General features: G+C 35.3%; 1 protein-coding gene across 1 annotated transcript in view; it reads right to left on the bottom strand.

Annotated features, from left to right (window-relative positions):
• LOC112052120 (octopamine receptor 1-like) overlaps positions 1-12,194 on the bottom strand; it is a 45,469-nt gene extending 33,275 nt beyond the window's left edge. The window contains exon 1 of the mRNA XM_052888985.1: positions 11,940-12,194. The gene's annotated coding sequence lies outside the window, so the exon portion shown is untranslated. The remainder of the gene's footprint in view (positions 1-11,939) is intronic.
• Between the last annotated feature and the right edge of the window lie 10,243 nt (positions 12,195-22,437).

Raw genomic sequence — 22,437 nt, 5'->3', positions numbered from 1 at the left:
TTATGTGTAGGGTTAAAGGCGCCTTTGACTGTTCTGTTCTGACTCAAGTCACTCTGCCACCTATCTCATAACATCCCACAAAGGATTATTATCCAACAAATTTGTGGACGGATCGAACGCCACGAGTCGTCCGTACCGCAAGTCGTTGCAACGCGGCGATAATAGATTCGCGTAGCACTTTTACAAACTTCAGAAATTTGTAATCTATCAATCAATCTTTATTTTGTCAGAATACGGTACATTTACGTAGGTCTTTTATATTATATTTAAACACATATCCTGCCATAGTTGACGTGCAAAACATAGTAAACAAATCTTACAATTCTATTTTAAATTTACAAATAATAAAAATTAAACAAACTCGAATTAATTAATGTTAATATAAGTGTCAATAGTCGCTATTATGGTTAATGTCCCTATTTTAATTTTTCACTCCAGTAACGATTGATACTATAGTACAACTTATCCATAAATAAATCAAATAATGTCTTCATAAATTTATTTACAGCTAATTTTTTGTATTATCGGAAAAGGAAACTACGAGTTGATCGTATAAACAGAAAACCCTACTAAATCTTTAGTAGGGTTTTCTTAGAATTTACCTTCGAGGTATCTTATACATACATAAATGGAAGTCTTAAATAATGTATCAAAACATGGGCAAACTCTACACAGGTTGTTGACCTCAGAAAGTTATAAAATTCATACATTATTTTAGGAGGGGAGGCTTTCATACTTAAGTTGTTATTCCCCGAGTTACTGAAACGCTGATTAATTAAATCGCTGTTAGCACTAACTCCAACTCAGCTCAACATTAAGGTGGCAAGTGATATTTCCTATATAAATATGGGTCTCATAAGAAAGCTCAGAGTCTTTGGCTAAGATGTCTATTCACTCCTTGTTTTGCCCTACAAAAGGCCTGCGTCCTGCAGTGGACGTCCATCGGCTGATATGATGATGATGATGTATTTGGAGAGTCGTGATAGCTCAGTGGATTTGATGGTCTTCGTGGCGCTGGCGCAGTGGTATGCGCGGTTGATTTTCAAGATGGAGGTCCTGGGTTCGATCCCCGGCTGGGCCAATTGAGGTTTCCTTCTTACCAGGTCCAGGTGGGAGGCTTTCGGCCGTGGCTAGTTATCACCCTCCCGTCGTCGGTAGTCGGTTTGAATCAGGTCATGCACTGAGGAGAATCGTGTTCAACAGTTGGCCGAATATAGGTGTAAAAATTAAGATGATGATAATCTATTTGAATGAAATCAAGAAAAAATAATTAGGCACCAAAATGTGTTGATTTTTTTTGTATTTTTGTTAAAGCACACACTTTCTTATGTAGAGAATAAGAAAAATGCATTTCGGGTAGTCAATTGAATAATCAGCATTTGTAATTTTGTAATTTAAATATCTGTTTAATTTTACAGAACAAAATTTAAATTAAATTCGTTTAATGTAAGTAGATTTTATAAAATCCAGTTTATTCATTTCTAATTGATTTACAAGTTGTGACCCGATTGGCAAATTTTACTGAGATGAGCGAGAAAGAAATCAGTTTAAAAAAATAATTTACAATAACATTATTTTACCGACATGATACTTTATTACTTTGGCTGAGTTTGTTGAAGGCTCTTCTCGTGCCTCGTAACTTGAATTTTAAGTTTTTAACTTTACTTACCACTATTAAATTATGACATAATTTGACGTTTCAAAAGTGCTAGTAAACTAAGCATAATTGAAATAAATGAAGTTTGAATTTGAATTTGTTATATTTTTCGTGAACAAGTACCTTTATACATCCTTATATTCAGTTCTACTTACAATTCACAATTGACGAGGCAAAATATAACATTGAAATGACAAAAAAATATTAACGACTGATGTCATAACTTCCTCTCATGTGATTGACATTCACCCAACTGGATCTTATTTGAATGTGCAGTATTCAAGATTCGATTCAATTTACTTTTTATGACTCAGAGCTGAACGGTTAAAAATATGCGATGCCAGTATATCCATATCCCTTCTTATGCAATATCATACATATAATCCTTCTAACCCTAGCTATCAAATTCAAGGCGATAATTTTATGGCACCGTAAGATCCCTTTTTCCGTACCCTACAACTAAATAAAAGATGTTATCATGCTTCATAAAAATCAATAAAGATGTTATCATAATTCATTTACTTTTCGTGTTTTTTACGTTGACCTGTGTAGTATTATTCTAGTTAGTTGTTTGGTTATGGTTACTATAATATGATACGAATATAAATAATAATTTACGTAGCAAACAGAATGTAAATAAAATTTAGAAATTACAATTATGCCATTTTAATACAGAAATATTAATTGATAAACTATTTACTGTCACTAGTATTCCCACTATTTTTGAAGTATCAGTGGTTCATTATCACCATGTCAGCCGATGGACGTCCACTGCATTACATAGGCCTTTTGTAGGGACTTCCAAACATCACGATACTGAGCCATCTGCATCCAGTGAATACCTGCGACTAACTTGATGTCGTCAGTCCACCTAGTGGGGGGTTGTCCAACACTGCGCTTTCTACTGCGGGGTCGCCATTCCAGCACCTTGGGACCCCAACGACTATCGGTTCTTCGAACTATGTGCCCGTCCATTGCCACTTCAGCTTGGCGATACGTTGAGCTATGCCGGTAACTTGTAATAATTTCTTGGCATATTTTACAAAAGATCCGTCTTTTTGATTTTGGTGCACTCAGAATTTCGAAAAAACGAACTTTTACACACTTACCCACATACCTTTGCCTTTATAATATTAATGTGATGTGATTAAATAGTTTGTACATTACAATTTCAAATAAGCATTACAATGAAAACTGGATCTTCTGGACGTCGGTTAGTTGTACATGATTTTTAACCGACGTTTATGAAACTGGGGATTAAACTCGTAACGTGAGCCTACGTACACTTAATTGGCTCAACTAAGCATCACTCTTGGCTCAACTTTCTTACATATAATGCTCATAATGGCTCATAACATGATACTCATAAATGGTTTGAAGCGTAAGAGAATTTTATAAAACAATACAGTACCTCTTTTTTTTATTCTTTACAAGTTAGCCCTTGACTACAATCTCACCTGATGGTAAGTGATGATGTAGTTTTAGACGGAAGCGGGCTAACTTGTTAGGAGCAGGATGAAAATCCACACCTATTTTGGTTTCTACACGACATCGTACCGGAATGCTAAATCGCTTGGCGGTACGCGTTTACCGATAGGGTGGTAACTAGCCACGGCCGAAGTCTCCTACCACCCAAAATACAACTACTCTGTTCGCCTTAGTTTCAACGCGCTGGTGACATATCTAACAGTATAAAATCTTTGGGTTATCTCCCTTATCATATTTTAAGGGTATGAAAAATAGATGTTGGCCGATTCTCAGACCTACCCGATGAACACAAAATTTCATAAAAACCGGTCCAGCCGTTTCGGAGGCCTAAATTACCCGTGCTGATGATCAATCTAAGAACTAAAACCCCCCATAATACACGATTGCAGCAGGTTTTTAAATAGTCACACAGTTGCGACCTCTCATGAGAGGCTCTACAAAAAGCGAGGCCAAACAAAAGTGCACTTTATGAAGGCTGTATCACTTGTCATGGAAATTTTGAACTTGACAACACTAATAGGTTGAATGCATCATGCAACACTTATAGGTTGAAAACATCTTGAAATTTAAATGTGTTTTTTGTAGAATAATAAAATGAAAAAAAAATCACACTAATACAAAAAAAGGCTAAAGTTTGTGTATGTGTAAGTGTGTCAGTTTGTTCTTCCTTTGCGCTGCGGCTACTGAAGCGATTTGGCTGAAATTTGGAATGAAAATAGATTTTACAAAAATCCCTAGGGAACCATACATTTTTCCGGGGAAAAAAGTAGCCTATGTGTTAATCCATTCTATTATATGTCTCAAAACTAAGTTTCAGCTAATTCGGAAGTAGTCGAGGCGTGAAAGAGTAACGAACATTCATATCATTAAAATAATCAGTTTTTACAAATCCCGCGGGAACCATGGATTTTTCCAAGACCAAAAGTAGCCTATGTGTTAATCCAGAGTAAAATCCATTTCGATTCCAAATTTTAGCCAAATCGCTTCAGTAGTAGCGGCGTTAAAGAGTAACAAACATCCAAACATACATCCAAATATCCATACAAACTTTCGCGTTTATTATACAAGTAGGATTAAAATAATTTATAAAATATCATCGAACAATATAATATGTAGGCGATTAATAAATACTGTTTTATTATGATAAGTGTTATGAGTAGGTATAGTCTATTGTCTTTATTATTATGTAACGTCAAACGTCAAAGTCATTGTCAACGTCTGTCAAAGTGACAGCTGTCACTGTCATGTTAATACTACGCATTACTTATTACTTAGCCATTACAATTACATTTTCGCCGTACTGAATCTGAATATATTAACTATTCATCTAAATGCTGTTTTAATCAAGATTCCAGTCATCATCATCATCATATTTTCTGATATCCATTTATTAGCTTTTAACTTTTACATTATGCTAGCTTTTAACTTCTTGTGTAAGTTAATTAATAATTGTAATAACGCCTACAAAAGGCAACGTGGTGTGGGATTTTTCAGTTAATTATAAGTCTACCTTCATTAATTTACAATCATAATCAGAGTTAATTCTGTTATAAATATAATCAGATGTTGATTAGCTTTGTTAACGGTTGAATAGTGTAAAACGATTAAATGTTATAAATTATTTACTAACTAGCGAACGCCCGCGATTTCGTCCGCGTGGAATTCAATTCTTAACAAATCCCACGGGTGCCATGGATTTTTCCGGGATGAAAAATGGCCTATGTTAGTCCAGAGTGAAATCTATTTCCATTCCAAATTTCAGCCAAATCGCTTCCGTAGCCGCAGCGTAAAATGAGGAAAAAACATACACACACAAACTTTCGCCTTTATAATATTAGTGTGATACCCGGGCGAAGCCGGAGCAGGCCGCTTTGGTTTTATATACAACGTTCACAGTCTTTTTGTAGTGTATTTAGTTTCAGCATTGCATGCACAGCCGGGGCGGGTCACTAGTTATGCTTATAAACCTTCCTTTGCAATCACTCTATCTTTAAAAAAAACCGCATCAAAATCTGTTGCGTAGTTTTAAAGATTTAAGCTTAAATAGGGATATAGGGTCAGAGAAAGCGACTTTGTTTTATACTTATTTAGTGATTAGGATGAAATTCATAGGCGACCTACAAAAACATTTTAAAAACAAAATATATGCATCATCATCATCGTCTCATTATCCACCCCCATTAGGCTCACTGCTGAGCTCGAGTCTCTTCTCAGAATGAGAGCGGTTAGGTCTTAGTCCACCACGCTGGCAGATTTCACATACGTAGATGTTCCATCTATACAAACTTTCGGGGTTATAATATTTGTAGGATTTGTGTTACCGTGAAGGCACGTTCTATATCTTCATTGAATACGTGAATATGTAAATTACGAAGCTCCTCTGGTTTCAAACAAAGACTGACGCGTGCCCTGTAATTACAATTTCTGTGTAGTTGAAACGGCTGATTACAGTATTACAAACAAATTCAATTATAGACTGCGTACTTCCGTAGGAAGATACGATTAAAATAGTATTAATTAGAGCAGTGGTGTGCACTTCATAGAAGCACTGCCTACCCTAAGGACGCATTACTGTTAGCTAGTGGCTAGCAATTGTTAATAATAGTTTCAATATCAATATCATTCATGTTTACCTATTTTTATTAAATGAAAGTAATGAGACGGCGGACGAAGTCGCGGGCGTCTGCTAGTATATGATCATATCTATTTTATTAACCGACTTCAAAAAGGAGGAGGTTCTCAATTCGGTCGGTATTTTTTTTTTTTATGTATGTACACCGATTATTCAAAGACGCCTGGACCGATTTCAAAAATTCTTTTTTTGTTTGAAACGGTATAGTCCCCATTTGGACCCATGAAGGCGGTGCTTAGCCGGTGTTGTCTTAATTTAAGCCATTTCTGACAGGACCACATGAAACAACACTGTCTGCAAAATCTAAATCTATAAGATATTCTCACATGGCTTGAATTAATACATCACCGGCTTAGCTCCGTCTTCATACTGATCAGCAGGTAGAACATATTATGATGTTATTTTTCGCTTTTTAGTTTAGTGGGTACGTTTTTAGGTTTTGAAGTCGGTTGTATTCCTTTTATTAATTTTTTTTTAATATTAGGTATAAAATACCTATTATAACATAAGTAATAGCTATTTATACAAGGATTAAGTGTCGCCGCACACGGGCCACAAGCCACCACAAAAGTAACTGAAGCGCGTGACAACCACTTGTGGCCGGTGGTCGACACTTGTGGTCGGTGGCTGCTACTTTTTTAACTCATAAAACAGTAACCAAATCGAGTGGCGTGTTTCGGCGTTTAGTGGCCGATGCGGGCCACAAGAAACGAGCAGCGACGATTGTAGCGTGTGGCGGCCACCAGCGTCAACCGTGTGCGGCGAGTCCATATAAAATGTATGAAAACTACAGGAAATATGCCGGTAGCGGCGTTTTGTTGTGGCCGGTGGCCCGTGTGCGGGAGTCCTTATCCTTTGGGGCAAATAAGCGCAAGCTTTGGTCACCTGATGCATGGATCAATTTGTCAGACATAGAATTAAAAAACTTTTCGGTATCTGATGACAAAGGGCCTAAGGTCTAAAGGCAAACGCCGCAAAAACTGAACCGGTTTTTAAAATTTTTATCAATAGAAAGTCACGTTTAACGCATTACTACTACATACTAATTAATTTGTATTTTCATTATTTTTAGTTTCATTTTTAATTAATACACTAATCACACTAATATTATAAATGCGAAAGTTTGTGTGTAAGTGTGTAAGTATGTTTGTTCCTCTTTTACGCTGCGGCTACTGAAGCGATTTGGCTAAAATTTTGAATGGAAATAGATTTTACTCTGGATTAATACATAGGCTACTTTTTATCCCGAAAAAATCCATGGTTCCTGCGGGATTTGTGAAAAACTGAATTCCACGCGGACGAAGTTGCGGGCGTCCACTTGTTAAAGAATAAAAAATAAACTTAAGCTATCTTATCTTTAATAGTTCTTCTTCGTCCTTATATACTTTAATTTCATTTATTCTGAAATAAACGATCTTCGTAAAACAGTATTTAGTTTCTGTAGAAAGTTTTAAAATCTCTTTAAGGATTGTTTGCCAGATATTTGGCAAGTCTAGATGCTTTAATTCACAGTAATCTTGGAAATCAGTACAATGCAATGTTAAATTCAAAATCATGGATTTTATTATAACCAATATTCGAGAGACGAAAAGTGGTCTGTAACTTTGGCGTGGCAAAGATAGATAGAAAGCTATAGACCATTGATTCCCAAAGTTATCCAGGTGGGTCAACGAGACACTTGACAGGGGTATACGTTGGCGTGACAAAACTAGGTATTCGAAATTCGTGAACAGTGTCTATGAATTTTTACTAGTTTCATAACTTTTTTCTACTTTTAGTTAAAAATTCATTTTTATTTATTTTATTTAAATATAAATATACATTTTTAACTATTCTTAATATAACTTATCAGTGTGACATAAACTCAATATTGAGTTTTTCTGCACACTGCAATCGTCGTCAGCACTCGGAGTTCACAATTAATAAGCAAACATATAAAACAACAGCATACACAACACATAAAATATAATACAATTATAATAACTTATAATATAGTACAGTAGATACTGTTTACGAATTTCGAATCCCTAGTTTTTAAATAAATAAATTCTCACTTGTTTTATATAAAAAAATCCCGAATTTTCTAAATAAAACGAGTGAGAATTTATTCGTTCCTTGTGCTGTGAGTAGATTATAAAAATCATACTCGAATTGAGAACCTCCTGCTTTTTTAGAAGAAGTCGGTTAAAAAAAAAAGTTAGATGGAATCACCTAATGTTATGGCTAAGCTTACTTTTGTACATTCACATGTATATACCCACACATATTTTGTACTCACAGCATATTCAATTAAATAATTCAGCAATCAATTCTCTGTTTTTTTTTTTTTCGAACAGTGATAATTTTGTTGTTAAATTTATTTATTTATTTATTTATTTTTAAGAAAAATCAACAGCGTTACCAAGAATACAATTATACAATATTTCCTGTATGATACAGCCAATTACAGATTTTCCATAGTTATAACAATTTATAAAAAACACAATCTGAGAATACATTCAAGAAAAGGAAATAATAAAGAAAAAGAGAGAAAATAAAATCTCATTAAAACGTATGTATGAGTGAACGTTGGTATAAGAAATTGTGTGTGTGTGTGTGTGGTTGACTGTGGTGTGAGTGTGGTGTGTGTGCGTGTGCGTGTGTGTGTGTGTGTGTGTGTGTGAAGACAGTGTGTGCTAAGTAATTAACTATTTAGTTTCCGCTAGATGTCGCTTAAAAGTCTTTTTTGAATACCGGAATATGTCAATTTGTGCGTATAGCTTATTGTAGCTATCTGTAACTCTGGTCATTACCGAGTTCTTAGTAAAGACTTTCCTTTTATGTGGCACTTGGAATAACGTCTTTCGGCGGAGTCGAGTAGGAGCTGGAGCTGCTTTTGGTCAGAACTTAGCTGTAATGCATCATAGTCACAACGTACGTATGTTACGCTATCCCCATATTCAAAATCAAAAAATCAAAATCAAAAATAATTTATTTCAAGTAGGCTCAGTTCACAAGCACTTTTGACACGTCAGTTGACTATTTGTAAAGATTCTACCTATTCTCATGGGTAAGGAAACTACGTTGGTGGAACTGCATTGTGTCGGCTAATTAGATATAATATAAAATTTTCACATAATTTTTTTGTCGAATTTTTGGAATTTTTACAAATGTAGAGGGTACACTGGAATAAGTCAGATTTCGAAAGTGGTCTTTAAGAAAAAAAGTTTGAGAACCTTTGCTATAGTCTAACATGGCTGACTGATTATTCGTTCGCATAATTATTAAGAGCTTAATTACAAAATTAAGTTTTGGATTTAATTAAAAACAACATAAAACTTTTTGAGATTGACGATTCAATAGAACGCTTTTGAATTGCTCATAGCAATTCAAAAAATATATAGATAGGTATTAAAACTAGCCTTTTTAATTTCGGTTAAAATATTAAAATATACTCAGAGGCACAATTACCCGCCCTCTGTAATGTGACGCCAGTATACTAAAGTGGGCGGATAATTGTGCCTCTGAGTATATTATGTCAAAACGGTATTTTTAGTGTGCGATAGATAGAACCCCCAAAAGCGTTTGGTATCCGATATACTTGTAACTAAGTAACTAACTAACTAAGTTTGATCAAAGTTAAAGTTAGTTAACTTAACTCGTTAAGTTTACGTACTACCCACGCTATTAGAGAAGTCCCTTACAAATAGTAATCCGGTTATTATAATTAGGTACAAAATATCTCTGCTTGTATCTTATGCCCTGCTTATTTAGTAGTAGATTATAAAACGGTTGCATAATTACGTTCAAACGGACGGTAATTAAATCACGAGTTGCATTTTATAAAACGAACGAAGTGAGTTTTATAATAGAGACACGAGTCCTTAAATACCAAGTTATGCACGTTTCATACTCTAATTTATCTAATCTCATGAAATAGGAATTTAACAAAATTAAATTAAATTTCGACGGCCGCGTGGCGCAGTGGGTAGTGACCCTGCTTTCTGCATCCACGGCCGTGGGTTCGATTCCCACAACTGGAAAATATTTGTGTGATAAGCATGGGTGTTTTCCAGTGTCTGTGTGTATTTATACATTATATAAGTATTTATATGTAGTATATAATTGTATATTAATATTATAATATCAACTATCTTAGCACCCATAACACAAGCTACTCTGTATGCTTACTTTGGGGCTAGATAGTGATGTGTATTGTTTAAGTATATTTATATTTTATATTAAAAATACTACTACATTTTCCGCGACTTAGAAAGTAAAGAATTGATGGTTGTATTTGTAGCACTTTCCAATATATCCGGAAGAGTTTGTTCCATATCAGAGCACGAGTCAGTGATTTTGTTAAAAATAGAAAGCTAAATTGCACTTAAAATATAAAGTGGCACCAAAATTATATTACGAAATACAATATTTTTTAAATTCATGTCTTAATACTCGTATTTCTTTAATTGCGTCACAATGTAAATTACTGTATTGTTCAAATTGTTAATTAATTAATTGAAATTATAAAATATAAACAAAACATTGTTAAAAAAATCAAGAACCCAGAGCTCTAACTGTGCCATACAAAGAACAGTGTTTTAATGTATTTTTTTAATTTATTACAGTATGCATGTGAATAATTTATGCCATTATAATATATTTTTTAATTTCATAATTGGAATATTATGACACGAGATTAGATAAAAGCTTTTAAGTTATTTTCCATTTAACAATTTGACAATACATTATATCTTTAACAATAAATTATTTGATATAGTGCTAGTCGATCGGTCGGCTTCCATAGCCAAACGGCTTTGGAAGAGTAAGGCCTTCTGTCACAGGCACCATCATGCCCAAAAGAAGGTTTCAACAATGAAATTTATAAAAAACTTCTATGTTTAACCAATAAAGATTTTGTATTTTATTTTTGTACTTACCCATGGTAATTCCTTTTATGTGTTCATACATATAAAAATATATTTACATCGAATTTGACCACCCCTTTTATGTGTTCATACAGTCATATAAAAATATATTTACATCGAATTGATAACTTTCCCTATATTTTTTCCTCGGTTGAAAACTAGCGGACCCAATCAAGCTTCGCTTTGACAATTACGCAAGCAACCAATCGCAAGAAAGCTATCGGCTACAAACAGAGTTATTAGCCTCTTATACAAGAAGGAGATAACGAATGTCTAACTCTCACACGCTTAAAGTCCATAATGAAAAAGAGTGAGCATTCTCCGTGAACATGAATACTGCCTACTTCTTAATCGGTATGTGCCTGTGAATTGGGGAAAAAAACCGACTCTTATTATAAGTCACCCTAAACCTCAAACCCAAGACTTGAGACTTACAACATAACAAGTTTACTACTAAACAAATCAGAGCAGACATACTTACAAATAATAATAATAGGTATATAATAATATATCATAATAATAAATAATAATATAAATTATAATGCTAGCCACAAACGGTCAATTACTCTCACGTTTCTGTAGCACCCACGACTATAATTGATCGTGTGTTGTTCACTGCGTATATGACTTGTATAGTATGCCGCGTGGGTACTGCCGTTTGCTTTCCAGAACCGTGAGAATAATTGACCGTCAATGGCGACCTTTATAATAAATTTATTTTGCGTATTTAAGTAAGATTTTATTTTCCTTTTGGCCTTATACGTATGTTTATGTTATGCCAGGCGTGAAAGTTAGTCATGTAAAAGACGATAATAATATTAACCCATATTCGGCTAGTGAGCCGAATATGGGTTAATATTAAGTTTGTCAATAACGGTGAAGGAAAAACATCGTGAGGAAACCTGCATACCTGAGAATTTTCTCGATTCTCTGCGTGTGAAGTTTGTCAATTCTCATTGAGCCAGCGTGGTGACTATTGGCCTAACGCCTCTGAGAGTAGACTCGTGCTCAGCAGTGGCAGACAAACTTCACACGCAGAGAATCGAGAAAATTCTCAGGTATGCAGGTTTCGTCACGATGTTTTTCCTTCACCGTTATTTAATTTCTTAAAATTCACACAACTGAAAAGTTGAAGGTGCATGACCCAGACTGGATTCGAAATCAACCCTCCGGAATCGGAGGCAGAGGTCATATCCACTGGGCTATCACGGGCTATCTGGGCTATACTTATTTACTAACAAAAAAACTTACTTACCTAAATACGTAATTGTTCGCACATTTTACTTCAAACAAAACAAATCAAAACTTCACTATTTCCTTTTCCCGGCAAACTTTTTATTCAGTACTTTTGCTATTAAAAAAAAATCAGGCGAAAGTTTTTAAAATCCTCAACTACCTGCACTTTATTATTAATTTGATTGATTTAAAAGTCACACACAATTGAACATGATATCCGTTAACACTTCCGTATTCGTAATGAATTTCGTAGGAGAAGACACGACTGTCTCGATTGAAGGTTGTATCGCAACTGAGTTAAAACGAAGCATTTTCTACTGTAATACTTTCCACCTACGCAGATTAGCCGTTTCAAATGAAAAATATTGTAATATTCGTAACATTGTTAATGTTACGAATATTACAATATTTTTCACAGAAATATTATAAAGAATGAATAAAATATTTTAGCTATTTTTCATAATACTTTTCTGTTCTCCTCTCTGTGGTTTTACGAGCTTTATTTGTAAAAGTTGAAAACTGATTTTGAAAATTAAGACATTACCACCGTTCTACGTGGGCATGATTAATTTAATTATTAATATAAGTCAGTTATCACAGAGCTGTGATAGCCCAGTGGATATGACCTCTGCCTCCGATTCCGGAGGGTGTGGGTTCGAATCCGGTCCGGGGCATGCACCTCCAACTTTTCAGTTGTGTGCATTTTAAGAAATTAAATATCACGTGTCTCAATCGGTGAAGGAAAACATCGTGAGGAAACCTGCATACCAAAGAATTATCTTAATTCTCTGGGTGTGTGAAGTCTGCCAATCCGCATTGGGCCAGCGTGGTGGACTATTGGCCTAACCCCTCTCATTCTGAGAGGAGACTCGAGCTCAGCAGTGAGCCGAATATGGGTTGATGACGATAAGTCAGTTTAAGTTCCCTATTTTTGTTTTTTAAAGTTAGTTCAATACATATAAATAAAATTGAAATGTGAATTCGGAATAACCGTGTTTTCTCAAGATCTTTTATTATTTACATGATACTGAAACAAAAACGAGTTTTTCTGAAATTTTTGTCTGTCTGTTTTCCGGGCTAATTTTCGAAATGACTGAACCGGAATGATTTTAATTAAGCTTTCACTGAAAGATAGAGGAGGTTATTGAGCAAACACAAAGGCTAATTTTATACCAAAAAATCAATGGTTCTTGCGGGATATGTGAAAAACTGAACTACATAATCAATACATATACAATAAATATTGTAATAAGGTTAAGTGTGGTATTGGGGGTAATCTCTATATCTACTGAACCGATTTTGAAAATTCTTTTACCACTAGAGAGCCACGTTATTTGTAGGGTACGGGTGGTGTAGGAGTAAGGTAGAGGTGGAATAGGAGTTGGGTATGGGTAGGGTAGGGTAGGGTAGGGTAGGGGTAGGGCAGGGATATGGAAGAAGTTAGTGCATATAAATTAAAGTAAAGCTGAAGTGTGTTGTGTTTGTGTGTTTGTTTGTTTGAACTCGCTCATCTCAGGAACTACTGGTCCGATTTGAAAAAATATTTCAGTGTTAGATAGCCCATTTATCGAGGAAGGCTATCGGCTATGTATTATCTCCGTATTGTTACAGGAACGGGAACCACGCGGGTGAGACCGCGCGGTGTCAGCCAGTTTGTTGGATAAAAGTCGTAAACAAAAAGTTCATTCTCATTTTACATGTAGAATTTTAGAATAGGGATGAATTTTTATCCCATAGAGTGGGTTGTCGTTGGATAGGTATTGGTCCATTTTATCCTGATATATTAACAGAAATTGAATATGCAGACGAAACACCGCACAGAACAGATAGTTGATATTCATTTTCAAAGTATTTATAATATTTTCAAATATGGAAGCCTCAGTTCGCGAGTCGTACTAGCTTTGATTTTCCAAATCTAGATTTTAAATACCATTTTTTCCATTCAAAGTTTACTCTTGAAAATTCTTTGAATTCATTTTAATCAATTCCGCAAAACGTTGAATCAATTGATTCGAATTTTTATGAATGCTTTTAATATCTGCCCTTGAAATTTCAAATATTAAAAAGTTTATTAAATTTGTACTCTAAGAGAGCGTGAATAAATTCGTAGGGGTGTTTGATCAAGACTTCTTTATGGTTTGTGGTAATTTGGTTATTAATATAATTTATTTTTTTTAAAGAAAAATCAACAGCATTAATAAACTTCAAATTAATTCTATTAAATATATTCCAATACTTACGAGTTATGATAATCTGTTACAAAATCAAAAAAAAAATTATATATATAATTATTATTAAAGCTTCAAGAATTTCGCGCTTTATGTATGTTCGACTATTCGTGCTTATTTGAACATGTTTTTAAGTAGTTTTTACGAGTTGTAGATGATATTTAACCCCTCTTTTGTAATCAGTGAGCATGGCCATGTAGCGGACGGGCATTTAAATAGGCTGATAATGATGTTGAGTTGATACGTATATAAATACCTACTATAGTGAGTTTTTATTTTTTGAGATTAGAGGTCAATCTGACAATAATATTAATAAAAAAATATTAAAATATTGCATATTTGCCTGCATGTTTACTGTTACCACGTGGCTTCGATCATCAACAATATAACAATCAACGTAAAAAATTGAAACAAACAATATAAAAATTTGCAACTTAATTGATTTATTTGTAAGATTAAAAAAACTGTTTTGCTTATAACTTTTAATTATTTATTTACTAGTCGCGACTGCACGTGTATTTTTTGAATTGTTTTGTCTTTGATCTTAGTATTAATAATATCCTACCACCAGGATTATTTCAAAATTCAGTGATTAAACCGAAAAACACAAACAACTGATGCATTTATATTATGCATACTTGTCTAGCACAACCCTCAAAATTATATCAAACACCCCCTAAATATTTGCCACGCCCTCAATGTGCAAACGTGGCAGAGAGTAACAAACAAAAATGGCATAAAACAAAAAAGACGTTACTGTCTTCGGTGACCTACTCTCTTTGTGGTAAGGACAATTAGTTTCCTCAAAGAAGCTAAGCAGTGCAGTTTTTGATCCAGCTATCACTTTTCTATATTATCTTGATTTCTTCTTAACGGAAAATGAACGTGCCACGTGTACACGAAAATTGGAAAACCGGCGGAGTTATTCGCATATAGATTACAAGCCCGTGAACAAAAATTACCTGTAAAATGAACCAACGTGCAAGCCCGTGAACAAAAATTACCTGTAAAATGAACCAACGTGAATAACGCTTAGAAGGCTGTTACTATGTCAGAAAATAACTCTAAGCACTATGCCGCCATTTCTGAGCGGTACAGGTGAGTACGGGAGTGAATGGAATTTCTCAGGTACAAATGATGAATTATGACTAATTTATTAATTTACGGCTTTGTTATAGTGTTAAAGATGATTAAAAATAAATGTCGAAAATCCTAGTGCCGTACTAAAATGGTGGTGCCGGAAGTCAGAACAAATGTTAATTCGTCGACAACTGTAGAAGCAAAATACCTAGGTCATTTATTATTGTACGGCATTTATGCAATTCATTTTGTACACATATACAGATACTTTACCCGTAAACGCCGTACATTTTTCTAGCGCAGGAGTCGAAAGATAAGACACTCGCATACTCACCTGTACCGCTCAGAAATGACGGTATAGTGCTCAGAGCTATTTTCTGATAAAGTCAGAAACATCAACACATAACAGCCTTCTAAGCGTTATTCATGTTGGATCATTTCACATGTAATTTTTGTTCAAGGGCTTGTAGTCTATTACTCGGTGTCTTTCGAAAGGTAATTAAATAAGGTAAAGGTAATAATTACTTGGCAAGGAGATATATTGATTAATACAATTTTGCAACATTTTTTATGGAATCAATAGAATAAACAATGAAATCCCGCAAAGCAATTCGTTTCTTTTCTTCTTGTGTGTGAATATACTTGGCTTATTCATTATTTTACGTTACCGGTACTGCTTTACTCGGATCATAATGGTATTTATTGGTACAGGTATGTGGCAATTCGATTGCTTTTTAACCGACTTCGGAAAAAGGAGGAGTTTCTCAATTCGACGCGTATGGGCTTCAAACTAATAGTGATAATGTAGTTTTGATAAATAAAGGTTTGTTATTATTATTATAAATTAAAGCTTTTTTTAATTAAACCAATTTTGAAATTTTTTTTTTAAAGAGTATGTACCTACTTCTAGATTGGTCCCATTAAATTTTCATGAAAATCGGTTAAGTAATTTTGTGTTAAAATCAGAATAAATGAAATACGTGTTCGAAGTCCATTCAAGAAGGTTCCATTTTTATGTTAAAAAGATTATGAGAAGTATATTATTGTCTCAGTACTTTTTTTAAGGTTTTTGTGTATTGTACTTTAGTTTACAGTGGGTTGCAGCTAGCCGCTGGATGCTGGCGGCTCGAGAACGTTTTGTTTAGAAGTGGCATGCAAGAGGCTATGTCCAGCAGTGGATGTCCAACGGCTGATAATGATGATGATTTGGCTTTTTGTATAGTATCATCATCATCATCATCACCTAACTTAACGTGCTCTCCGAGGCACAAGGGTGTAGCACCACCAATTTTCCCAACTCCGGGCTGCGAACTTACAATGGGAATTTCTTGTAGTAAAGAAAAGAGCTGTAGAACCGTGATAGCCCAGTGGATATGTCCTCTGCCTTGATTCGTAGGGCATAGGTTCGAATCCGATCCGGGGCATACACCTCAGTTATGTGCATTGTCAGAAATTAAACGCGTCTTAAACGGTGAAGGAAAAACATCGTTAAGAAACCTGCATACCTGAGAATTTCCTAATTCTCTAAGTGAAGTCTGCCAATCCGTATTGGGCCAGCGTGGTGGAATATTAGCCTAACCCATCTCATTCTGAAAGGAGACTCGTGCTCAACAGCGAGCCGAATGTCAGTTGTAAATGATGATGATGAAAGAATAGAGGACTCAGGACTCGAACCTGACGATTAAACTAACGAGGCGGTTAGAAATGACAACATACATTGTAGCAACATTGTAAGTTGTCTAAAAGCTTTTCATTTGAAACAGAACATTTTCATCCGGGAAAATGTTACAAATGAAGAGGATTGTATGAAAATAAACAAGAAAACTCTTCTATTTTTTTGCATAAAAACGTATTTATGAACCGCCTGTGACGTATTTGTATGTTGTTCATTCAAATTTATTGTGTAGGGGAGAATTTAATTAAACACAATACCCATACTCGCGTGGGCTTACGCTGTGAAAATAAGGGAGCGCTCAGACGTAGCAATCCGTGACCGTAAGAGTCGTGATTGCTCAGTGGATATGACCTTTGTCTTTGATTTGGAACGCGTAGGTTTGAATTCAATCCGGGGCATGCACCTCCAAGAATTTGGAGGTGCATGCCCGAATTGAATTCATAAACGCGAAAGTTTGTATGGATGTATGTTTGGATGTTTGTTAGTCTATAACGCCGCTACTACTAAAGCGATTTAGCTGAAATTTGGAATAGAAATAGATTTAACTCTGGATTAACACATAGGCTACTTTTTATCCCGAAAAAAATCATGGTTTCCCGAGATTTGCGAAAACTGATGATTTTGATGATATGAATGTTTGTTACTCTTTCACGCTTTTACTCTTTCACTTTTTTCTTTCTTTTAAGATATATTATAGCCTGGATTAAGACATAGACTTTTTATCCCGGAAAAATCCATGGTTTCCGAGGGATTTGTGAAAAACTAAATTCCACGCAAACGAAATTGCGGACGTCCGCTAGTGAGAAAATAAATATCACGTGTCTCAAACGATGAAGGAAATACATCATGAGGAAATCTGCATACATGAGCATTTTTAACCGACTTCATTAAGGAGGAGGTTCTCAATTTATGTAAATGATATGATTTTTTTTCTTAATTCTTACTGTGCGAAATCCGGAATCAACATCGGGCCAGCGTGGTGGAATATTAGCCTAACCCTAACCCCTCACGTTCCGAGAGGAGACTCGTGATCAACTGTGAGCCTAATATGGGTTGTTAATTATGACAGGCGTAGCAACTTTTCCCTAAAGGCACAGAAAACCATTCTTTCAACGTCTTTTGTTACTGGCTTCTTTTAAACTTATTTTTGACTGTGCTAATTTTGACGCCAAATGGCTGTATCTCAATTAATTTCGTTTATTGTCATTCGCATCTCATTCATTTGCTTCCTTTCTTATAATAATTAAACGTTCCTCTTTTTGTTTTGTTTCAGAATTCATTATTACGTACAAATATTAATTTTGTCTTGTGTAATTAATTAAACTAATGAAAATTACTTTACAAAACTCCGTAACTTTTTTTTTATTTAACTTCTCAAGTTGCGAGGTTATTAAATGTTTGCTCCATCAACTATATGTTATTTACTAGCGGACGCCCGTGACTTCGTTTATGAGAAAATCGGTAATCATTATACGTGATCATTTTCAAATGATATAATGGGTATATTACGTTATATACACATAGTTATCTAAGATATATGCTATATCGAACTATATTGTAGATCATTAAAGACATAAAGAGAGCCGCTGGATGCTGGCGGCTCGAGATCGTTGTGCTTGGAGGTCCATGCAAGAGGCCTATGTCCAGCAGTGGACGTCTATCGGCTGATAAGGTAAGGTAAGGTAAGGTAATGACAGAAATATACCAAAAATACGAATTTTTGGTATATTTCTAAGGCAGCGTTTTCCATGAAAATTCGCTATAGTTCAATCAATGTACACAAATTCGTAACAAGGTTAACCCACCATCTATTGAATCACTTTATCTATTAGTTAAAACCGCATGAAAATCCGTTCAGTAATTTTGAATTTATCGCGAGGATATTGTTATATAAACAGTAGCGGATCCATACAAGCTTTGCTATAGCTCATTCCTAACCCCTATCTACAACTCCCACCCTAAACCTACCCCTACGCTTACCTACCCTACTCCTACCCTCCCATTCCAAAAGAAATGAAGTTAAAAAAACTCCGTGAGTGACTTTCCTTATTTTAACGCTCAAGTTGCGAGGAAACCTGCACGTCATCAGATGGTAATTGGTTACAGTAACCCATCACCCGTGATCATTTGCAACAACAGCCCCCATATGGGTATGGGGGGCGGTTGTTGCAAATCACGGTGGTGGCACGTCGATTCTCTTTCTACGATCGCTAACGCACCGAAAACTGACGGCCTCCGTGGCGCGGTGGATTTACAAGACGGAGATCCTGGGTTCGATCCCCGGCTGGGCCGATTGAGATTTTCTTAATTGGTCCAGGTCTGGCTGGTGGGAGGCTTCGGCCGTGGCTAGTTACCACCCTACCTACAAAGACGTACCGCCAAGCGATTTAGCGTTCCGGTACGATGCCGTGTAGAAACCGAAAGGGGTGAGGATTTTCATCCTCCTCCTAACAAGTTAGTCCGCTTCCATCCACTAGCGGATACAGGGGGGGGGGGGGGTAGGGGGCTCAAGCCCCCCCCCAAAAGGATCTAAGTCCTCACTGTTTTCATATGTTAAGTTTCTTTATTACCTACATTATTTTTTAACGTGACAAATCTAAACTTCGTTCGGTAGCTTGTACTGCCATACTCTGTGGCATCCTGCCGTCGAGTCCGTGAGACAGATTACCTGTTTTCGGCTGTATGTTGATTTCTAAAATATTTGTCTGACAGATGCGAAAGTCAGAGCTTTTTGTTACAGAATTTGCTCTTCTTTTTGAATCTCTTATTAAAATTAAAAAATCTTTAATAGTTTTTCAGATATTTGCAAAAAACCAAACGGCCTTTTCAAGATTCCGTAGTTCACGAGGAAATCTTATAGTTTCGCCATGTCCGTCTGTCTCATTGACCTCTTATAATAAAAAGACACACAATCAGAAGAAAACCTCATTTAAAAACTGGTAAATTTTGCTTTGGCAGTTTTAGAATCATTGATAAAGAAAATTATACCCAAAGTCTTTTAAATATAGTCATATATAATATTCAGTGAAGTCCCAAATTCAGAGCAAATTCGACCTCAAGGGTTGAGTTTAAGGTTGAATTTGCAAATGCGACTACCTGAATTGAGTGCCAAGAAGTTGTGTTTGGCACTCATTGATTGGGGACGTTTTATGGTCGCCAATTGTGCATCCACTTTTTAATAGGAGATCGATGGTCTGTCTGACCATCCGTCTCTCCGCGGTTTAGCGCAGAGACTATTACTGCTTGAAAGCTGTAATTTACCATGAGTATAACCATTAAAAATTTCGTTAAAGTCATAAAGTAAAATCTTGAAAAGTATTTATTTTTTAAATAACCCCCTTACATGTAAAGTGAGGCTGATTTCTTTTCTCTGTTTTAACTATAGTGTGGGAAATGTCTTTAAAAATATTGTGGGTCTGCAAACACTATTTTCCGTTTTAGATAGGTTTTCGGTTCGTAAAAAATAAAGGTTTTAAGGGCTAAGTTTTGGCTAAGAGTCAAGTGTTCCCAGCCTTCTACTAGCTAAACGGTTGTATAATGATGCGTTAAAAGTTTTACAAAGTAGGCTTTATAATGAAATTAGGAGAAAAACTATCAGCTTAATATCGATTGATACTTAAACGTACTTGTAGCACGAGAACTGCATACGACGACCTCCGTGGCACGTGGTATGCCCGGTGGATTTACAAAACGGAGGTCCTGGGTTCGATCCCCAGCTGGGCCGGCTGAGGTTTCCTTAATTGGTCCAGGTCTGGCTGATGGGAGGCTTTGGCCGTGGCTAGTTACCATCCTACCGACAAAGACGTACCGCCAAGCGATTTAGCGTTCCTGTACGATGTCGTGTAGAAACCGAAAGAGGTGTGGATGTTCTTCCTACTCCTCACAAACTAGCCCGCCTCCATCTTAGATTGCATCATCACTTACCATCAGGTGAGATTGTAGTCAAGGGCTAACTTGTAAAGAATAAAAAAAAAACCTTTTTTAAACTCTCCTTAATATAATATATCCTTAGTATAATATATATATCCTTAATATTCATTGACTTAATATTTTGACTTAGTAGTCATAGTTTAGACTCTGGTTTTCTGGGTTGAGACTAGCCTTTTTATTGGAACGATGTCCTTTTATGCAGTGAATTGGCAGAAATCGCCATTTAATATTTTTTGTACCTCTAGATATGTGGGTGTGTTTGTCGATTTGTCTGTTTGACAAGTAGGTAAGTTATTATTTAAACAAAGCCGGCCGCGTGGCGCAGTGAGTAGTGGCCCTGCTTTCTGCATCCATGGCCGTGGGTTCGATTCCCACAACTGGAAAATATTTGTGTGATGAGCATGGGTGTTTTCCAGTGTCTGTGTGTATTTATACATTATATAAGTATTTATATGTAGTATATAATTGTATATTAATATTATAATATCAACTATCTTAGCACCCATAATACAAGCTACTCTGTATGCTTACATTGGGGCTAGATAGTGATGTGTATTGTTTAAGTATATTTATATATTTATATTATATTATAATATTAAAGCCACTATTTTTTAATTTTCTCATCACTGCACCGTAATCTGCGTATTTTACGATTGATTAAAACGAATCTTGAAGTAAAATTAAAATGCCGCCTTTGAGAAATTTATTTCAACTATACCACCAAATATACCAATTTCATACAAAATTAAAAATAAAAAAACCGCTATTTTTAAACTTTTTATTCCTTCACCGATTTCGTTTAAAATTTATATCTGGGCATTGTATGAATGGCGGAAACAGATTCTGAAGTAAAAATTTAAAATCAGGCCGCCATATTTCTGCACAGATTTCTTTCAAAATTGATATCTAGGCATTGCATGCATCGTTAAAACAAATTATGAGTAAAAATTAAAATTTCAAGGCTACCATTTTAGATCAGAGCTCTTTAGGCTTTTAGCCTTTTCGCTTTTATAAAGAGACGCGAGCAGTTTCAAAACGCTAGACTAATATTAATATTAGGGTTCGAAGTTCTGAAAACTAAGACTCTTAAATAGAATTAGACTCTAGGCTAAAGAGCTAATTGGTCTTTTAGCCTTCAAGTGGGCCAAAAACAAAGAGAGTCTTAAAAAAAGAGCTAGGTGACTTGAGTCTTTTAAAATATAAACTATATGTGCTAATTCAATCTATGGAACCCTACACGCGCGTAGCCCGACTAATTCGGGCGGTTTTATATTGTTTTCCTTGATAAAAAATCCTAATCAGGGTAAAGCCCCCCCCAAACCAAAATCCTGGATCCGCCACTGTTCCATCTAAGACTACATCATCACTTAACATCAGGTGAGATTGTAGTCAAGGGCTAACTTGTATATTATATGTAGAATAAAAAAAAAACTAGAAAAATGTATGGGAATGACAGATCTTGATCACGTGACCTATCGATAGCAAATGTGTTTTTTTTTTTTATGATTTATCTAAAAATTTTTGAAACTGTAACTCTAAAAGTGAAGGACTTTCCAAACAAACTTTCAACCACTATTTCACCCCCTTCAATTTGTCAAAAATCA

Source organism: Bicyclus anynana, chromosome 24 (genome assembly GCF_947172395.1).
Source record: "Bicyclus anynana chromosome 24, ilBicAnyn1.1, whole genome shotgun sequence".
Taxonomy (NCBI): domain Eukaryota; kingdom Metazoa; phylum Arthropoda; class Insecta; order Lepidoptera; family Nymphalidae; genus Bicyclus; species Bicyclus anynana.
Note: the sequence above shows the minus strand (reverse complement) of the source record. Positions and strands in the feature narration are given on the sequence as shown.